The sequence below is a fragment of the Pelophylax lessonae genome (assembly GCF_965119305.1).
Source record: "Pelophylax lessonae genome assembly, chromosome: 6".
NCBI lineage: Eukaryota > Metazoa > Chordata > Amphibia > Anura > Ranidae > Pelophylax > Pelophylax lessonae.
The window spans coordinates 61,068,764-61,087,588 of record NC_138773.1 but is presented as its reverse complement, the minus strand read 5'-3'; positions in this window follow the sequence as shown (position 1 = coordinate 61,087,588).

Here is an 18,825-nt window from a genome sequence, read left to right as displayed (position 1 = left end):
GGTGGCTTCGCAGATTTTCACAAAGCATTGCTCTCATAGCTTGCCATTCGCATAGGAGCTGTAACAACAACAAAAAAAAATAGGTTATTAATGGTAAAATGGTAAATAGACAATAACTCTGTAATTCTGTTTTTAAAATAATAATGGAATAGCAATTTTTTTGCTGGCTACAGATGACGTTTACTTACTATGTTGCCTATGAGGTTCTTGAGATCCATATCAAAATCTTCAGGGAAATGTGGACGATTGTTGAGGATGGAGCATGCAAGCATGTTCTTGTCTAAGCCCATAAATGGGTAATTTCCAGTCGCCATCATATAGACTATAACTCCCAGGGAGAAATAGTCAGCGGGATAGCCATATGGCTGCTCCAAATAGATCTGTGGAAATATCAAAAAGAATAGAACGGTTAATAACCACTTCTGGACCGGAAGATTTTCCCCCTTAACTGTTTGCCGACCGCCCGCCGCAGTTGTACAGCGGCAGTCTGGTGCTCCCAGGCAAAGTGCCGTACATGTACGGCGCTAGCCTGGAAGGAGCTAGGGGGCGATTGCGTGCTGCCGGAGGCGCGCTCCCGCCCCTGCTCGTTGGCTGGGGAGCCAGCACGTGTGCCTGGCGGCTCCGATGCCTGCCAGACACTCGCGATCTTCCTCTGCAGTGGGAGAAGGACAGATGGCTGAAGTAAACACAGCCGTCTGTCATTCTCACTAAAGTAATCACAGAGGCTATGCGTTCCTGCTATGTAGGATCGCATGTCTCTTGTGATTACATCACAAGCCACGCCCCCCCACAGTTGGAATCACTCCCCTATGGTCACACTTAACCCCTTGATCCCCAGAAAAGTTAACCCCTTCCCTACCAGTGTCATTTTTACAGTAACAGTGCATATTTATAGCACTGATTACTGTAGTAATGTCACTGGTACTCCCAAAAGTGTCAAAAATGTCAGTCAGGGGTCCGATCTGTTTGCCGCAATGTCGCAATCCCGCAAAAAAAAACGCAGATCGCCGCCATTACTAGTTAAAAAAAAACAATAAAAATGAAATAAATCTTTCCCGTAGTTAGTAAACGCAATAACTTTTGCGCAAACCAATCAACATAAGCTTATTGTGATTTTCTTTTTACCAAAAATATGTAGCAGAAAACAAATTGGCCTAAAACGTTAAAAAATTTAGATTTTTTAAATTAAAAAAAAGAATTTCTTTTTTTTTTTTTAGAATTTCATATAAAAAAATGTGAAAAATATTAATATTTTTTCAAAATTGTCGCTCTTTTTTTGTTTATAGCGCAAAAAATAAAAATTGCACAGGTGTACAAATACCACCAAAAGAAAGCTCTGTTTGTTGGAAAAAAAGGTCGTCAATTTTGTTTGGGTACAGCGTCGCACGATCGCGCAATTGCCCGTTAAATCAGGCAGTGCCGAATCGCAAAATAGGGCCTGGTCTTTGAGCAGCCAAATATTTCGGGGCTAAAGTGGTTAATAACCAGGCCATTTTTGCGATTCGGCACTGCGGTATATTTTTAATGGAAAATTGCGCGGTCATGCGCCGCTGTACCTAAATAAAATTGATGTCCTTTTTTTCCCACAAATAGAGCTTTCTTCTGCACGATTATTTTTTATGCGCTATAAACAAAAGAAGAGCGACAATTCTGAAAAAAAAATTATATTTTTCACATTCTGCTATATAACATTCCCAAAAAAATGTAAAAATCTAATTTTTCATAATTTTAGGCCAACTTGTATTCTGTTACAAATTTTTGCTAAAAAAAAAATCCCAATAAACGTATTTTGATTGTATTGCGCAAAGGTTATCGCGTCTACAAACTAGAGAAAAGATTTTTGTAATTTTTATTTATTTGATTTTATTTTTTTACTAGTAATGGCCGTGATCAGCGATTTTTAGCGGGACTGTGACACTGCGGAGGACAGATCAGACGCCTAACTGACATTTCTTACACTTTTGGAGGGACCAGTGGCATTACTACAGTAATCAGTGCAAAAAATATGCATTGTTACTGTAATAATGACACTGGCAGGGAAGGGGTTAACCCAGGGGCAATCAAAGGGTTAAGTGTGAGCCTAGTGGGTGTTTTCTACCTGTGGGGGTGGATGGGTTAATAAAATCAATACAGAGACCTGTGTTCCTAAATAGGAGGAACACAGGAGCTCTGCATTGATACCAGAGAGAACAACGGTCTGCTGTGTTTACAAGAGCAGACCGCTGTTCTCTCTTTACGGGGAGCGATTACGGGTGCCCGGTGGCAATAGTGGTCCCTGGCCCCATGGATCGGCTTCCCCACTGGGGAGTGGGCACCCACGATGGCTCCCGCAGACCACCTTACGGTCATATGTGGAAACCTACTGACCTGCCGCTGTATAACTGCAGCAGCTGGTCGGCAAGTGATTAGTGATTATTTTACTGATAAAAAGAAAGAAAAACCAAAACGATCCAATCAATACTTACCTCTGGTGCCCTGTACCTTGGAGTGCCGACCGAGTCATAAAGGGCCTTGTAAATAGGGCTCACACCTATTGCTGATAAGCCAAAGTCGCCGATTCTCACGTGTCCAACGCTATCCATCAGAATGTTATCTGGTTTGAGATCGCGGTGTACAATCCCACGGCCATGAAGGAACTGCAGGCCACAAATGATCTCTGCAGTGAGGAATCTGATAGGGAGACAGAAAAGATTGATGGTAAGCATTATGTATGGTAATCTAAGCCAAAAAATAACAAAAAATTGACCCTAACGCTTCAATTATCAGTAATAGTCATGTATGCGTGCTATAACCAAATCATGTTGAAATTCTGCCAGTAACAGCAGAATTTAGCACACTACACAGAAGTGGTTTATATGAATATTTAAAATCACTGATAAATTTGTAGGAAATACACGTGGTAAATTCTCGCAAAGTGTTTTTTGTGATAGTAAAAATGTCCAAATATGATTGAATGTGATTGTACAGTTTCTTTTAACTTGTATAGCCGGCCATACATTAAGCAATTTTGTAGGGGAAAAAAATTCCCAATTCCCTCATCAGCACAGTCAGTGTTGATGAATTCCTTCTGTGGAGCTTCTGTATTTTGACAGCGGGAGGTTTCCCAGCAGTCAGAATACAATGATCCCTGCCGCTGACTATAGCATGAAAAAACCAGACAGGCTGGTTGTACAGGAGTCATTCAACTTCAGTACAACCAGCCTGCCCAAAGATGGATGGAAATTCAGCTGTTCCCTGCTCAACTGGCTGAATTGTAATCCATCTATGGCCAGCTTATGTAAGGCCAAAACAGGAAGCAATACAAAAAAGCTTTCCCGCTCCATCCAAAATTACAAAAAATGTTTTACATTTACAAACTAACTTTAACAAAAATTATGTTATGCAAGGACCTGTTAGACCTATCTTCTACCTTCTCTCTGCGATCTCATATCTAGGACAAGCCTACACTTTAATGTGATCTATGTAAAGTACTATGTTCTACCTCCATCCCTATTATCATGGTACCCTATTGTCTTACTTATCTCATATCTAGGAAAAGCCTACACGTTGATTTGATCTATCTCTAGTACTATGTTCTACCTTCATCCCTGTTATCATGGTACCCCATTATCTTATCTATTTCATATCTAGGACAAGCCTACACTAATGTGATCTTTCCAGAGTACCATGTTCTACCTCCATCCCTGTTATTATGGTATCCATTGTCTTACCTTGTTGTTGCGATATCTAGTGGTGCTCTTTCCGATAAGAATCCCATCAGGTCTCCACCGCTCAGGTATTCCATGGCGAAGAATACATTGTCCTGCACAGAAGAAAGAAATATCAAGGTTAAAAATGAGTTTCTATGGAATCCCTCTGCAATCTTGGGTAGGTTGTGAGAAAGGTAGGTGTCCAGTAGCAGTATTTTGAGAGGCTAACTATTTCACACCGACCTCTCCCACAAAATAAGTAGAAGGCTGAGTCACTTACCTCTGTCTGGAAGGCACCATATACATTGATGCAGAATTGGCTGGTATGAACTTCCTGCAGAATTCGGCTCTCATTGAGGATCTCATTGACGTAATATTTGTCCTTGGTCATGATTTTGAGAGCCAGCAGTTCATCGGTGGAGGTGTGTGATGCCAAAACCACCTGGAGGAGACAGAAGGAGAGAGAATTATAGCTGACAATTACAGAAGTTCATTCACATTGTTTAATCACTTGCCGACTGCCACACGACTATTTACTGCGGCAGTCAGACTCTCCTGGGCAAAGTGACATAGTGCTACGACGCTCGCCCATGAGCCTGTAGGGGGCAAACGCACGTCGCCGGTGGCGCGCTCCTGCCCCCTCTTGTTCCCTGCCTAGCCAGCGCGTGTGACCGGTGGATACGATGTCCGCTGGCCACTCGCAATCTCCCACAGGAGAGGGAGAAAGACAGAGGGCTGATGTAAACACAGCCGTCTGTCATTCTCCCTGAAGTAATGACAGAGGCTATGCGATCCTGTTATGTGATCGTATGTCTCTGTGACTAATTTACTAGCCACGCCCCCTAACAGTTAGAATCACTCCCCCAGGGACACACTTAACCCCTTGATCAGTAATAAAGTTAACCCCTTCCCTGCCAGTGTCCTTTTTACAGTAATGGTGCATATTTTTAGCACTGATTACCGTAGTAATGTACCCCCAAAAGTGTCAAAAATGTCAGTCAGGGGTCCGATCTGTACGCCATAATGTCGCAGTCCCGCAAAAAAAATCTCAGATCGCCGCCATTACTAGTTAAAAAAAAAAAAAAATCAAAAATGACATAAATCTTTCCCGTAGTTAGTAAACGCAATAACTTTTGCGCAAACCAATCAAAATACGCTTATTGCGATTTTTTTTTTACCATAAATATGTAGCAGAAAACAAATTGCCCTAAAATGTTAAAAAAATTTGATTTTTAAATTTTTTTTTTGAGAATTTCATATAAAAAAATGTGAAAAATATTGTTATTTTTTTCAAAATTGTCGCTCTTTTTTCGTTTATAGCGCAAAAAATAAAAAATCGCACAGGTGATCAAATACCACCAAAAGAAAGCTTTGTTTGTGGGGAAAAAAAGGATTTGGGCACAGCGGCGCACAACCGTGCAATTGTCCGTCAAATTCACGCAGTGCTGAATCACAAAATAGGGCATGGTCTTTGAGCAGCCAAATCCTCCAGGGCTTAAGTGGTTAATATTTCATCTATGGGTGTACCCCCCCCCCCCCCAGTATGGAACATGAGCTTTGCTGATTGGAGAACTCTAGCCTGGACTTATCAGGGGGCGTGTTAAACCACTGTAGAGAGATCACTGCTTCCCAACAGAGAGCAAATACCCCACTCTGCAGCATGTTAGCAGAGGACAGGCTTTTCTACTTTGGCTTTAGCTGCTTTATAAAAAAGTAACTGTAAAACCTTTTATTTTGATGCACCAGGAATGTGTTTAGAGTAAAGCCCCGTACACACGTACCGATGGTCGGCATACAAATGTTCCTCTTTTCTCCCCGGGATGTCGGTGTCTGCTGAAAAGTGCAAAGACAGCACAAGGACAGCACAAGAATTTTGTCCGCCGACTGCAGAAGTGATGTCATGTAATGGTTAACTTTCCCTGTGTTTTCTATTTTCTGAGCATGCCCAGTCTTGCAAATCTGCGGTCTGTCGGCCGAATTGTGTACTGACAGGCGAACAATCGTCCGTTCTGGTGTCGGCATACAAAAATTTTCATGTTTGCAAGAAAGACTTTTGTCCGCGGATTGTGCGCAGACATCTGTCGGAGGCACCATACTAACATGCGTACAATCGGCAGATCCTTCGTCCACCGACGTTTGTATGCCGACGATCGGTACGTGTGTACGGGGCTTTAGAGTTAAATAAAAATATGAATTGGGCTTTTAGTGCCGGTTCACACATATGCGATGCAGGAACCCTGCAAATCCATTACGTGTTCCCGCATCGCATTTAAATTGCAGGCAGTTCACACTGCCATATGTGAATTGCTGGGGGAGTCAATAAAAAGTTAACGACACCCCCAGATCAGTGCGCACTGTCGGTTCGGACATGAATCGGATCGCATTGGTTTGAACCACCATGCGATCTGATTCTACTGCGGACCCAAAAAAGGGTCCTGTGCGTGTTGTGTCTGAATCAGATGCAAATTCATCCATACAATCTGTATGGCTGAATTCACATCGCACAGACATCTCATGTGATTTTCAGAGCAGTGCGCTCCGAATCATATGCGATGTCTGTCATCGCTATAGTCTGATCCGGGACTAAAGTGTAAGCCCAGGTCTGCAGCAGCCACATACACAGAAATTAAAATACTTTTCTGCAGTGGAGTAGGGGGAGGGGATTTCTGTCTGTACCCTTATTTCAGATTCACAATTTCTTCCTATCTGGTGAAATCAGCATCAGCAGGACAGGAAGTGAGGGGAAATTTCTCCAACAGAGCCCCAGACAGTGATAAAACCCGACAGGGGTTCTAATCCTGCTCCACTCTATCTGAACATTTTAAATCAGGGAAAAGATCTGACCACTTACCTTTCCAAAACTACCGGCTCCGAGGAAGCGATGGAATCTGAAGCCATCCAATGTGATTGGGACAATCTCCCCAGTGCTGAGGGGTGTCTCAATCTCAATGTCACTTTTTGGTGAAGTCTCAATCTCAATGTCACGTTTTGGTGAAGTCTCAATCTCAATGTCACAATGTAAAATCTCAATGGGAATATCACTTGTGGCTGATATCCCAATCCCACTTTCTGGTGAATGCTCAATGTGAACATCACATGTGGGTGAAGTCTCGATGGGGAGTTTACACTCAGTCTCGATCACTGCGGCAAGCCTGCCGTGTGAGCTGGGTCTGTGGTAAATTCCGTACATATCTGCAATAAAAAAGAGGAATTGGATTTAGCACCTTAATCTTCAATTGATCTATTTTTATTTATACAACAACAAATTATAGAGAGATAAGTTGAAAACGCCAGTGCCAGGGACAAGAAATAAACCTGACACGACAGGGACATAGGGGCAGCTATTCCATTGTTATATGTATATTCATTTCTATATGTATATTTGAGCACCCTATTTTGGTTACACATTGAAACAGATTCAGCGCTACTCCATATATTTTGATCATCACAGGGGCAGCTATTGTTATCCTTCCTAATAAAACGCTGGTTTGCCTGGCACTTATCCCAATCCACTGATTGTGATAGTTTCTCAAAGTCAGAGAGTCAAGAATCCGCCAACAAGTATTTTCAGAAGTGTGACAATGACCTTTCATTGTTAAATGAGTGGGCCAATCACAAAGGAAATTGCAAAGTTGCATCAGGAAGTAATGGTGTCACCTCCTTGGTTGTGCATTGTGGCAGGGGTTTGTGAATCATCAGCTTGGCTAACATAAATGACAAATATATTTGAATACAAATGCAAGGGCTTTGTTAACTGGCAATGCTGCTCAGAAAGTGTGACTGGATCCCCATCCGTTTACACCCGCCGCTCCATAGAGAAGAATGGAGGTTCATATTGGGTTCACGTGAAAAACAGCGGAGCAGATCGGAACGTCAGTGTGAAAGGAGCCTATAGAATAATGTCTGTCAGCTGGGGGTAGGAAGTAGCTAGGAGTAATGCCTGTCAGCAGAAGGTATGGAGAGGCCTGTGGTATGTATGTATGCTGGGGGGTGGGAATTGGCTGATGAATGATATCTGTGGGTTGGGAAATGGTTGGTCAGTGATATAAGTTGGAGGGGGTAACATGGGAAGTGGTGTTCTGGGTAGTGGTGAGTGTGAAATGGATGATGTGTGTCTGCATTTAGGTTTCTTTCACATTTGCGGTAGCGATCTGGAGGATTTCCTTTCAGAGGGTGGTACAGCAGCAGCTGACAGGTATTCAGGAGCTGCTACCGCTGCCTCCTGGTGCCTGTTTTTTTGTTTCTTTTTTGCTTAATGGCAATTTTACGTTGCAGGGCCAGGCATTGAAGTCAATGGGTGAATTTGACAGATGGTACAGCCTGAGTTAAAAATGCCACAACTGTGACCAGATTGTTAGGATTTGGGTGTGTAGGCAGGGTGCGGTAAAACCACAACTCAGCCGCTCCCTTGGCTACTCATGTGAAAGAGCCCTCAGCCCCGGTTCACTTTGGTGCGACTTGTCATGTGATTTGACAGGTCCAAATCACTTGACAAGTCTCAGACTCTCTTCGGCAATGGAACTGTTCAAATCGGTGCGACGCCTGATTTGCAAGAAAGTTCCTGCACTATTTTTGTTGATTTTAGGTGCGATTTCCATAGACATCTGTGCATAAAGTCGCACAGATTTGAAACCGTGCCGCATTCAGTGTGATCGGGGGCATAGAGGTGGAGGGTGGAGTATAGATTTATTAATTTTTAAAGAGGGGAGGACCTTCCGTACACGCAATTACTTCCAACCTACTGACAGAAATGGGTGTATCCCATTGGAGAGTTGTCATCATGCCTCCTGGTTGTGCAATATCCCTCAGGGCCAATATATTCGCCTGAGAAGGAATTGCTCAATGGAGGCTGATTTCATCTCTCAATCCCAGATTTTGACCAAAAGGTTTGTGCAAAAAGGTTATAATAAGAGTAATCTGGAGGTTGAAATGGAGAAGGTCAGGAACGTAGATAGGAGTGTCCTTATAGGTGATTCCACAAAAGAGACAGTGAAAGGTAAACAGGAATTCAAAATCATCCTTGACTACAATGTTCATTATAAAAAAGTTGAGAAGATCATCTCCAAATACTGGGGAATTCTCCTTAGGGATCAGATATTGAATCCAGTCCTGCCCCCACGCCCACAGTTTATCTATTGGCGGGCCCGCACTTTGAGGGATAAAATTGCCCAAGGGGTGGTTGATCCCCCTGTTTTAAAGGAGAATAAGCTTTTTTCTTTCCTTTTGTTTGAGATGTTCTGCATGCAAACATGCCAAACATAACATAAAAAAACGTAAGGAATTTATCGCTTATAGCACAGGGAAACAATATAACATCAGGGACCTCATTACATGCAATACGGAAGGTGTGGTATATATGTTGGAATGCAACTGCGGCTTCCAATATGTAGGCAGGACATCGAGAGCCCTACATGTGAGAGTTGCTGAACATATCGGTAACATTAAGAAAGGAAAAGTCACACATAGTGTGTCCAAGCACTTCCGTATCCATCATAATAGAGATCCCAGAGAACTAAAATTCTGGGCCATTGAACGTGTTAAGAAGCACTGGAGAGGAGATCATTTTATCAGACGGCTTAGTCAGCGCAAATCTTTTTTGATTTTTGAAACAGGGGTGTTGTTCCCATTGGGGTTGAACGTGGAGTTTGACCTCAACTGCTTCATCTCTGACAGATAATCTTGAGGGGTTTAATATTTTATGGTTTTATTTTCTTTGTTTTTATGTATTTATTATATGTATTTTATGTTTCTCTCTTTTTGTGGGTGTAGGATCAGTAGTGATGGCGGTGAGTGATTATGTTAACCTCCTTAGCGGTATTCCCAAGTGTGGCTCGGGGTGGAATTTCAGTGCCATTAGCGGTAACCCTGAGCCACACTCGGGGTACCGCCAGGGAGCATCGCTGGATCCTGGAAGAGGGGTTACTTACCTTGTCCCGGGATCCTGCGATGTGTCCCTGCAGAATACGGCGGCCGGATCTTCTGCCTGATGCTCTGTGCCCCGGCTTCTGTTCCCTGCGAGCGTCACGTCGCAGGGGAGTGGAACCAGCGGCAAATTTGAAAAGTAAAACACACAAACACACTGATATATTATAATCCTATTGGATTACATTACTAAATAAAATAAATTGACATTAGTTTGCCCCCCAGTGCCCTTGCCTGCAATTTTACTGTACTATATATATATATATATATATATATATATATATATATATGTGTGTGTGTATATATATATATATATACGCACAGTAAAAAAAAATCATATGTAAATAGTTGGTTTCGGCTGCTCGTCCTTAAGAATTACATTCAAAATAATGGTACCGCTTTTAACACCTAAAATCGGAAACAATCATACCGCCAGGGAGGTTATTTGAATCTGTAGTAGGTTTGGTTATCTGTGTTAGAAAAGCATTTTCTCATTTGTTGTCATTTTTAAATTTACCAGTAGATGGCAGTGTGAGGCCTTTTGTGACCCAGCCATAGACTGACACTTGATGCTATTTAAGAAAGAGGGTGATGAATTCCCTCATTGGACGATACATGTACGGGAGGTGGAGCCGCTCTCACTGTTTAGAGCTGTTATGTTATCATCTGCTTTTCTCTATGGAAGTGCGCTCCTGTCTTTTATGTTTTAAATAAACAGTTCAATACGGAGAGCACTTAGATTGCCTTTTTATTTCATGTTGTGATTATCGGTGAGTGGAATCAGTCCGGATTTAACCAGTTCCCTGTATAAAGCGGTGGGTGGGAGGAATCGGCCTCTGGTTTAACCCTTTCAGGGAAAGCGCTGATTTTTATATTTCAGGTGAGCGCGGTGTAATCACAGGGGGAGGGGATCGATCGGTTTCCATTTTTCCTGCACCATATGGACTGTTCTGGGACTTCTGGCTTTTATTATGGACTATTCCCTCATAAAATGATCTGCTGATTGCGCTGCACTATATATATTAATGGTTCTGTATGAGATAAGAGAGATTTATCTTTGGTGTCCAGCTTGCAGTTTTAGTCATTAGGTTCATCTGTCTGCGCTGATTGTTTTCTGTCTTTTAGTACACTCAGTATACAGATCCAATACAGTTAAAGAACGTTTTCTTTTTTTTTTTTTTTTAATCTTCCTCAGCAAAAAATAACTGACATTTTGTTATAAAATAACTGACATTTTGTTATAAAGGAACCTGTCCTGGTTTGTTAGCTTTGTAAATTCTGCCTGTACAATCTGTATACAGATCTTATACAATAACAGCATTTTTTTTTTTTAAATCTCCTTGTACTCAGTAAAAAATAACTGACATTTTTTCCCAAAGGGACCCTGTGTTGGTTTGTTAGCTTTGTGAATTCTGCCTGAATGTGACCCGTCATACATGAGAACAAAGGATACCATGAAAGGGTTTCAGCCGCCATGTATCTATAAATATCCACAATACTTACCCATAGAGTCTTCTGTCTGATTTGGTCCAAATCCGTAAAAACATCCAGCAGCCGCTCTAATGCAGCCGCGTAGGAAAGCCCGAAAACTCTTCAGTTTTGTGGGCATCTTGGTTGGGGGATCTGCCAGCTGTTCAATGATCTCCCCTTCCATATGTGTCTGTTTATCATTGGTGTTCATATGATAAACAGGTCGTTTGCGCTGAAATAACTTCATTATGTAGAATAATGAACGCTCTGAGCGAGTCACAATGAAATCGCAAAGAAATCAATGTGAATGAAATTGCTAGAATGGAATCGCAATAACACAATTGCCCAGAGTAGAAACAGGTCTGTACAGGTACAGTGAGCGCTCTGTTTCTGCCAGGATCCTTCCAGGAACTGCCTTATATAGGCTCCTCCCAGGCTCCTCCCAGCCATGGCTCCTCCCAGCCATGACTCAGCTAAAAATAACTGACTTTTTTTTTCTTAAAGGGACCCTGTCCTTGTTTGTGAGCTTTGTGAGTTCTGCCTGTACATTCAGTATACAGATCCAATACGCTAGCAGAAGTTCGTTTTTTCTTGTTTTTTTTTTATCTCCTGGTACTCAGCAAGGAAAAAAATGATGTTTTTTTCTTTGTTAGCTTTTTTAATTCTGGCTGTACACTCAGTATACAGATGCAATACACTTAGAGAATTGATTTTTTTTTTTTTAAATCTTCTTGTACTCAGAAAAAAATAACTGACATTTTTTCTTAACCACTTCCAGGCTGCCCACTGTGTTTTTACATCTCTACTTTGCTGTTAAATACCGGCATTTAGGCAGCAGATAACTGCCATAACTCTGGTATTTTTTTACATAGTAGGCGGTCCGCTTTAACATAAAAGTGGTCCCAGATCCGGATTCACCACAGAATCTCTTTTATGGTAGTCAGGAGAGGTGCCCACCCCCCACCTGCCGCTTCTCGGTCATCTCTATGCCCTTGGAGGACCGGAGTGACATCAAACATCATTTCCACCCAATTTCCTTAAAGGGACAATTTTTTTTTTTTTTACTTTTTATTTGATATTGCTTTTAGGTGTAAATGTTATATCTGAGGTTTTTATGACCCCAGATGTCACATTAAAGAGGATCTGTCCTGCTTATTTCTATTACAAGCAGGGCTTTTTTTCAGCAGGAATGCGGGGGAACTTCCAGTACCTCCAGCACTGAATGTATGTAATATCAAGGGATGTACTGGAGGGTCTATTGATGCTGGCTGCTGGGGGAGTCTATTGTCACTGGTGGGGATCTGTTTTTGTGTGAAGGTCCATTGTTGATGGTGGGGGAACTATTGTGCTGGGGGGTCTTTTGTTGCTGGTAGGGATCTACTATTGAGGGAAAGGTCTATAATAGCTGGTTGCTGGGAAATCTGTTGCTGCTGGGGGGTCTAATGTTGCTGGAGGGTGGTATTTTGTTGTGGGTGGTCCATTGTTGCTTGGGGGGACCTATTGTTGTTGGGGTGGGGTCTATTGTTGCTGGGGGGGTCTGTTGTTGTGTGAGGGTTCTTTTGTTGCTGGCTCCAGGGGATCTATTTGACTGCTTTTCTTGTTATTAAACAAGAACAATTTCTATACAAATTATTTAGCACCACAAAATGATTCTTGGGGCAGTACTGAGAGGTGGGTAGGGGTGGAACCAAGGGACAGTGCTAAGAGGTGGGTAAGGCACCGAGGCAAGAGGGGACTCAGAAGGGGGAGTTCCTGCACCTATTTTCTGAGGAAAAAAAGCCCTGATTACAAGGGATGTTTACATTCCTTGTAGTAGGAAAAAAAGTGATCAAAACTTTTTTTTTTTTTAAAGGTACAGTGTAAAAATAAAAAGTAAAAATAAAAAAAAATAAAAATTTAAAGCACCCCATCCCTTCGAGCTTGCACGCAGAAGCGAACGCATACACAAGTCGCGCCCATATATGTAAACGGTGTTCAAACCACACATGTGAGGTATCGCTGCGATCGTTAGAGTGAGAGCAATAATTCTTGCACTAGACTTCCTCTGTAACTCTAAACTGGTAACCTGTACAAATGTTTGTTTAAAATGTCGCTTTTGGAGATTTTTTAAGTGCCAAAGTTTGTCGCAATTCCATGAACGTGTGCAATTTTAACCACCTACCAACCGTGCACTGACGATTTACATCGGTACTTTGACGCTAAATACCGGGGTTATGGCAGCAGACAGCTGCCAAAACCCTGGTCTTTTTCGAAACGGCAGGCGGTCCTCTTTCAGATAAGGGAGGTCCCAGCGGCGGATTTATATACAATGTTTGGGGGTTTTAGGTCATTTTCTAGCAAAAAATACTGATAATAACTTGTAAACAAGTGTCAGAAATAGGCCTGGTCCTTAAGTGGTTAAAACAATACAGTGGCGTATCACATAAAATGGCGTGGTCAGGAAGGGGGAGAACCTTCCAGAGATGAAGAGAACATTTTCATTTTATTAGGGCAATAGATGGAAACGGTGCAGGGCAGTATAAACTAGCAGGACAGTAAGTAGTGTCATGTTAGTGCAGTGAGCAGTACACCACCTGACATTGTGCGAGTTTTCTTCTCTTTATTAATATCAACTGGTGTCCTTTTTTTTTTTTTTTTAAACGTAAATAACAGCTCCACAGAATGTGACTGCATTTTTGCTTTCCCTCACTAAATATGGCCGCCGCCATCACTGCCCTCTAGGCTGCGTATCTAATATTGCATGACATGAGGTGAACGGGGATATGGTGGAAGACAAGACCAATGGGAGCGCTCGCTATGGAAACCAGCCTGCCAATGGAGTGTGAGGCTGTAGAAGGTCACCAAGGTGCGGAGTGTTGTGGTGAGAGGCGGAGGCTGAGTAGACATGTCCGGGGATAGTGACACCGCGGATGAGGCTGTGAGGGGCACCTGTGATGACGCCTCTATATGTAAGAGGTGAGGAGGGACCGCAGGAGCAGCTCACATACAGGAACACCTCCTATTTATATATAGAAATGTTTTCAAATTACCACAACTTTACTGACAAGCAAGGCTTTATACACACACAGGCCCCACAAAGGGGGCACTTCTCAAATGCATTTAAATTGATTAAACCTGATTGGTTGGCAGGCCACCACCTGACACATCCATAGATATACTGCCATTCAGTGGGCACCACATTACCTTGCACTGGCCTATTCATTTCAATGGCAGGAAGGGACAGCAGTGTGAGGGCAACGGAGGACAAAACAACTATGGCGCCGGATTAATTCCTGCACCCGCCGCCCTATGTATGAGGCCTTCAGGTGCCCTTTTTTAGGGCCGAGCAGCAGAGGGGTCATTTAAAGTGCTTGTAAAGCCTTAAACCCTTCTGTGCTGCACCTCCCCCACCCCAGAACCCCCCTTTTCCTTACCTGAACCCGATCCGATCCAGCAATGTGCACGAGCGCAGTGACTCCCGCCGCTGTCTCTCTCCTCATTGGACAGATTAATAGCAGCAGGAGCCATTGGCTCCCACTGCCGTCAATTACAACTGGTGACAGGGCGGGGCCGAGTCCTTCCATCTGTGTCAATGGACGCAGAGGGACTCGGGAGCGAGCACATATAAGTGCACCCAGGGAAAGCGGATTTCCATGGGGACACCCAATAAAGAGGGGGGGGGGGGCCTTGAGCTCTGGTGGGGGACCCCAGAAGAGGAGGATCAGGGCTGCTCTGTGCAAAACTATTACACAGAGCAGGCAAGTATGACATGGTTGTGTGTTTTTTTTTATAATCAAACGTTTACAATCACTATAAAGCTAAACCTCCAGCCTTCCCTTCAGTGCTGCACAGTTGTACGGCTCCTCTCCTGGACTGAAATGGGTCTGTGAGCGTTTCACAATGTGTATTGGAAGTTATATAGAGCCTGCTTTATTTCCTGGCTGGCGGACGTCCAGCAATATCTAGCCCTTTCCTCCTCAGCCTGACTGTCTTTGGCCCGCCCCCTTTTATTCATTTGATTTCAGTTATGGAGGCAGAGCATCACATGTGGGTGTTACCTAGGGGGGTTTGTATGCAAATATATCCCACCTGGGAACGCCCACCCCTCCAGACTGACACCCTCCAATCAAGAGTCTTTATATTTGCATAATTCTCAGGTTCTCAGCTAAGCACACCTGTCTTCCAGGAAGTGCTACATAATTCATCTTCTCTTACTCAAGATGGCCGCAGCTATAAATGCTAGGAGAGTGTTTTTCAAAGTTATTTCTCATTAAAATAAAGCATGGAGAGATGGATGGATGGGTGGATGGATAGGGGAGTTTGCTTTCAATACTAAAAATTAATTAAATAGCATTTTCAGTTTGTGGTGCTCAGATACAGTTTAGTTCCACTTTAATTCAATACATAAAGCCTATGTTTAGCTAAATTTAAAACTGAAATCAGCACAAGGGACTTCCTGTTAGGCCCCTTTCACACGGGCTGGATCTGGTCCGCTGATCCCCTGCTGAGCTGACAGGAGCTGCCGGATGACATCTGTGGACATACCCACTCTCCTCTATAGGCAATTTAATCCAAATAGAACGGCTGTCCATTTACTCCCAACCGACATCTGATCTGATCAGACAGTGGGAACGGAGATTCCCCCTTCCATTTGTTTCTGCAGGATCGGAGGTAGCCGGGAGTATACGGACACAAGTCAATTTACAGCCGGCTACCCATAAGGGAGAATGGAGGGCCTAGTCGGGCCCGTCTGAAAAACAGATATAGAGTTAATCTTGGATGTGATGATGGGATTTTGACTTGCCACAAAATCCATTTCTCTGATGTTAATCATAGGACACAGCTCCTTTGGGTTATACTGCCCCCTACAGGAGTAGGACACTAGGCAGAAAATAATTCTGGCTACACCCCTGGGCAGTCCCCGGGGGGGGGGGGGGGGTATACTCCCTCTCTCTGCTATAGCCACTCATTTTTGTTACAAGCAGTGTCATGAGAATATTATTAACTCCACAGAGGGGGTGCTGTGTCCGTCCTATGAACATCAGAGAAGTGGATATTATGGTAAGTCAAAAATCACACTTTCTCTTTCGTTCATTGACGGACACAGCTCCTGATATTCTTAACCATTGGCATGTCCGAAAACAGTGTTAAGCATGAGGGATGGGAACAACAAAAAAAATTCCCAAGGCTAAACATTACCCAACCAGGCAACAGGAACTCAACCAATCAACTGGAGTGCACCTGAAAAACACAATACACCCTCAAGAGGATCAGGTCCTCTTAAACAGCAGCCTGCAAAACCTTGCTGCCAAAAGAGGCATCCACAGATGCCAACACATGAACTTTATAAAACTTTGTAAAAGTGTTCACCGACAACCAGGTGGCCACCTTGCAAACCTGCGTCACTGACACCCGATGACAGAGAGCCCAGGAGGCACTAAGTGCTCTAGTAGAGTGCGCCTTGACAAGAAAAGGAGGAACCTGATCTCTGATGAAACAGGCCTGAACCACCTGATCCATCTGGAAATGGTAACAGAGGAAGCAGACAACCCTTTTTGAGGTCCATCTCTAAGCACATAGAGCAGTGGTTCTTAACCTGGGTTCGATCGAACCCCAGGGGTTCGGTGAGTCAGTCTCGTGGGTTCGGCGGAGGTCAAGACACACACCCGACTCAAATGATTCGTGATGACACGCCCCGCTCATTGGCTGCAGGTGATCACGCAACATCGCTTGGCCTATCTGTGCTGCAGGGAATTTGGTGTGCCCAGTAGTCGAATTGTAACTGTTGTGATGGTACGTCGTGTGATTTCTTTCTTAAAGCGGAGTTCCACCCTGGATTTTTTATTTTTTTTTTTTTAATACCCCCGGGACAGTCAGGGCTAGTACATTCCACAATGGCTAGCCTCTGATCTGTCCGGGGTTGCACTTACCTGTTAGGACAAATACTTACCTTGCAAACGTCTTGTCCAGCGCTGCCATCTCAGATGTGGGCAGCTTGAAGCCAGCGAGATCCCCTTCGGCGTCTTCTTCCGCCTTCTTTGGTCCCACGATGCTCTGCGCCGGCCCCGACGTCACTTCCGGGTCGCGCGCGTCATCCCTCTACAGCTTCTGGGCATGCGCGCGCGACCCGGAACTGACGTCGGGGCCGGTGCAGGCGCAATGATTCCTGGGAGCTATGACGTTCAGCTCCCAGGAATCATTGCAGAGCCAGGAAGTGACGATGGGCCGCGGCCGAGGAAGGAGGAAGAAGGAAGTAAGGTAAGTATTTTTTCTTCGCTACGAGGTAAGTAAAAAAAAAAAAAAATATGCGATTATCCATTTCTTTTTCAGGTGACCCGGAGCGAGAAGATGGAGGTAAGTATAAAAATAGGGTGGAACTCCACTTTAATATTAATCCCTTCATACTAACTATGTCAAGCAAAAAAATAAAGTGGTCGGACGAATATGTACAATATGGATTCACATATATAACGGAACGTGATGGGAGTCAGCATCCTAACTGCATGATTTGCAATGCCAAGTTGAGCAATTCTAGTCTAGCACCGGCAAAACTAAGAGAACACTTCCTTAAGCTGCATGGAGATGGAAAATACAAGAACACAACGCTCGCTGAATTCAAGGTGAGGAGAGCCAGATTTGATGAAAAGGCTAGTCTGCCTGTTCTCGGCTTTGTACCCATCAACAAACTGATCCTCATAGCATCGTACGAAGTCGCTTACCTGATCGCAAAGCAGGGCAAACCACACACCATTGGTGAAACACTCATAAAACCAGCTGTGTTAAAGAATGGTTTTGTTCTTTAATGTTTTTTTTGTTCATTTTTTGCACCTATGTATAAATATATACTTAAATATATACCTATGTTTTGAATTTGAAAAAATCATATTTTAATTTTTCCAATTAAGAAGGGTTCGGTGAATGCGCATATGAAACTGGTGGGGTTCAGTACCTCCAACAAGGTTAAGAACCACTGACATAGAGAGTCTGATTTCCTGAAAGACTCCATAGCTGCCTGGTACACCCTAAAACCCCAGACCACATCCAAGGCAGTTTTCTTTGGATGTTTAGGATGTAAATTTATTAAATGATAAGAGAGCAGCTTACATTTGCGTAGATGTCATCCAGCATGTAAAAATTTGTGTGGGTATCCCACCAGCAAGATGGCCGACGCGGCGGCCATCTTGCTGGTGGGATACCCACACAAATTTTTACATGCTACATGCTGGATGACATCTACGCAAATGTAAGCTGCTCTCTTATTTAATAAATTTATTGATGGTACTACACCATGAGTAGTATCTTTTTATGTCCCCTGAGCAATTGAAAGAAAAATTGGGAGTCAGATCTGGTCGTTTTAGGAGGAGAGGTACTGAAGTGTTTGGTTTCCCTTTTCCATCGGTTCATTCACATTAGAGCGTGGTTGACCCTGCGGGGTCTTTTAAAGCTGGTAAGAGTACCTTGTTATTCTGATTGGTGGTGGACTCTCCTGCTTGCACCCCCTTTCCTTTGGGATATATGTGGATTGGACTTTTTTTGCACCTGGGACTTGTTTGCTCCTTATCATCAGTCAATATTATTTTATGTTGATTAGCGCGACACCATTTTGTACTATTTCATTGAAGATAAGGTTTACTGTCTTTTTGTGTCAGCTGCTTTTCACACTAAGGTTTATACTGTTTGCCATATATTGTATGAATATAGCGCAGCGATTTTACACTACATACCCAATTAAGAGCCCAAGACTGCAACGGAGCCCGCACTGGAG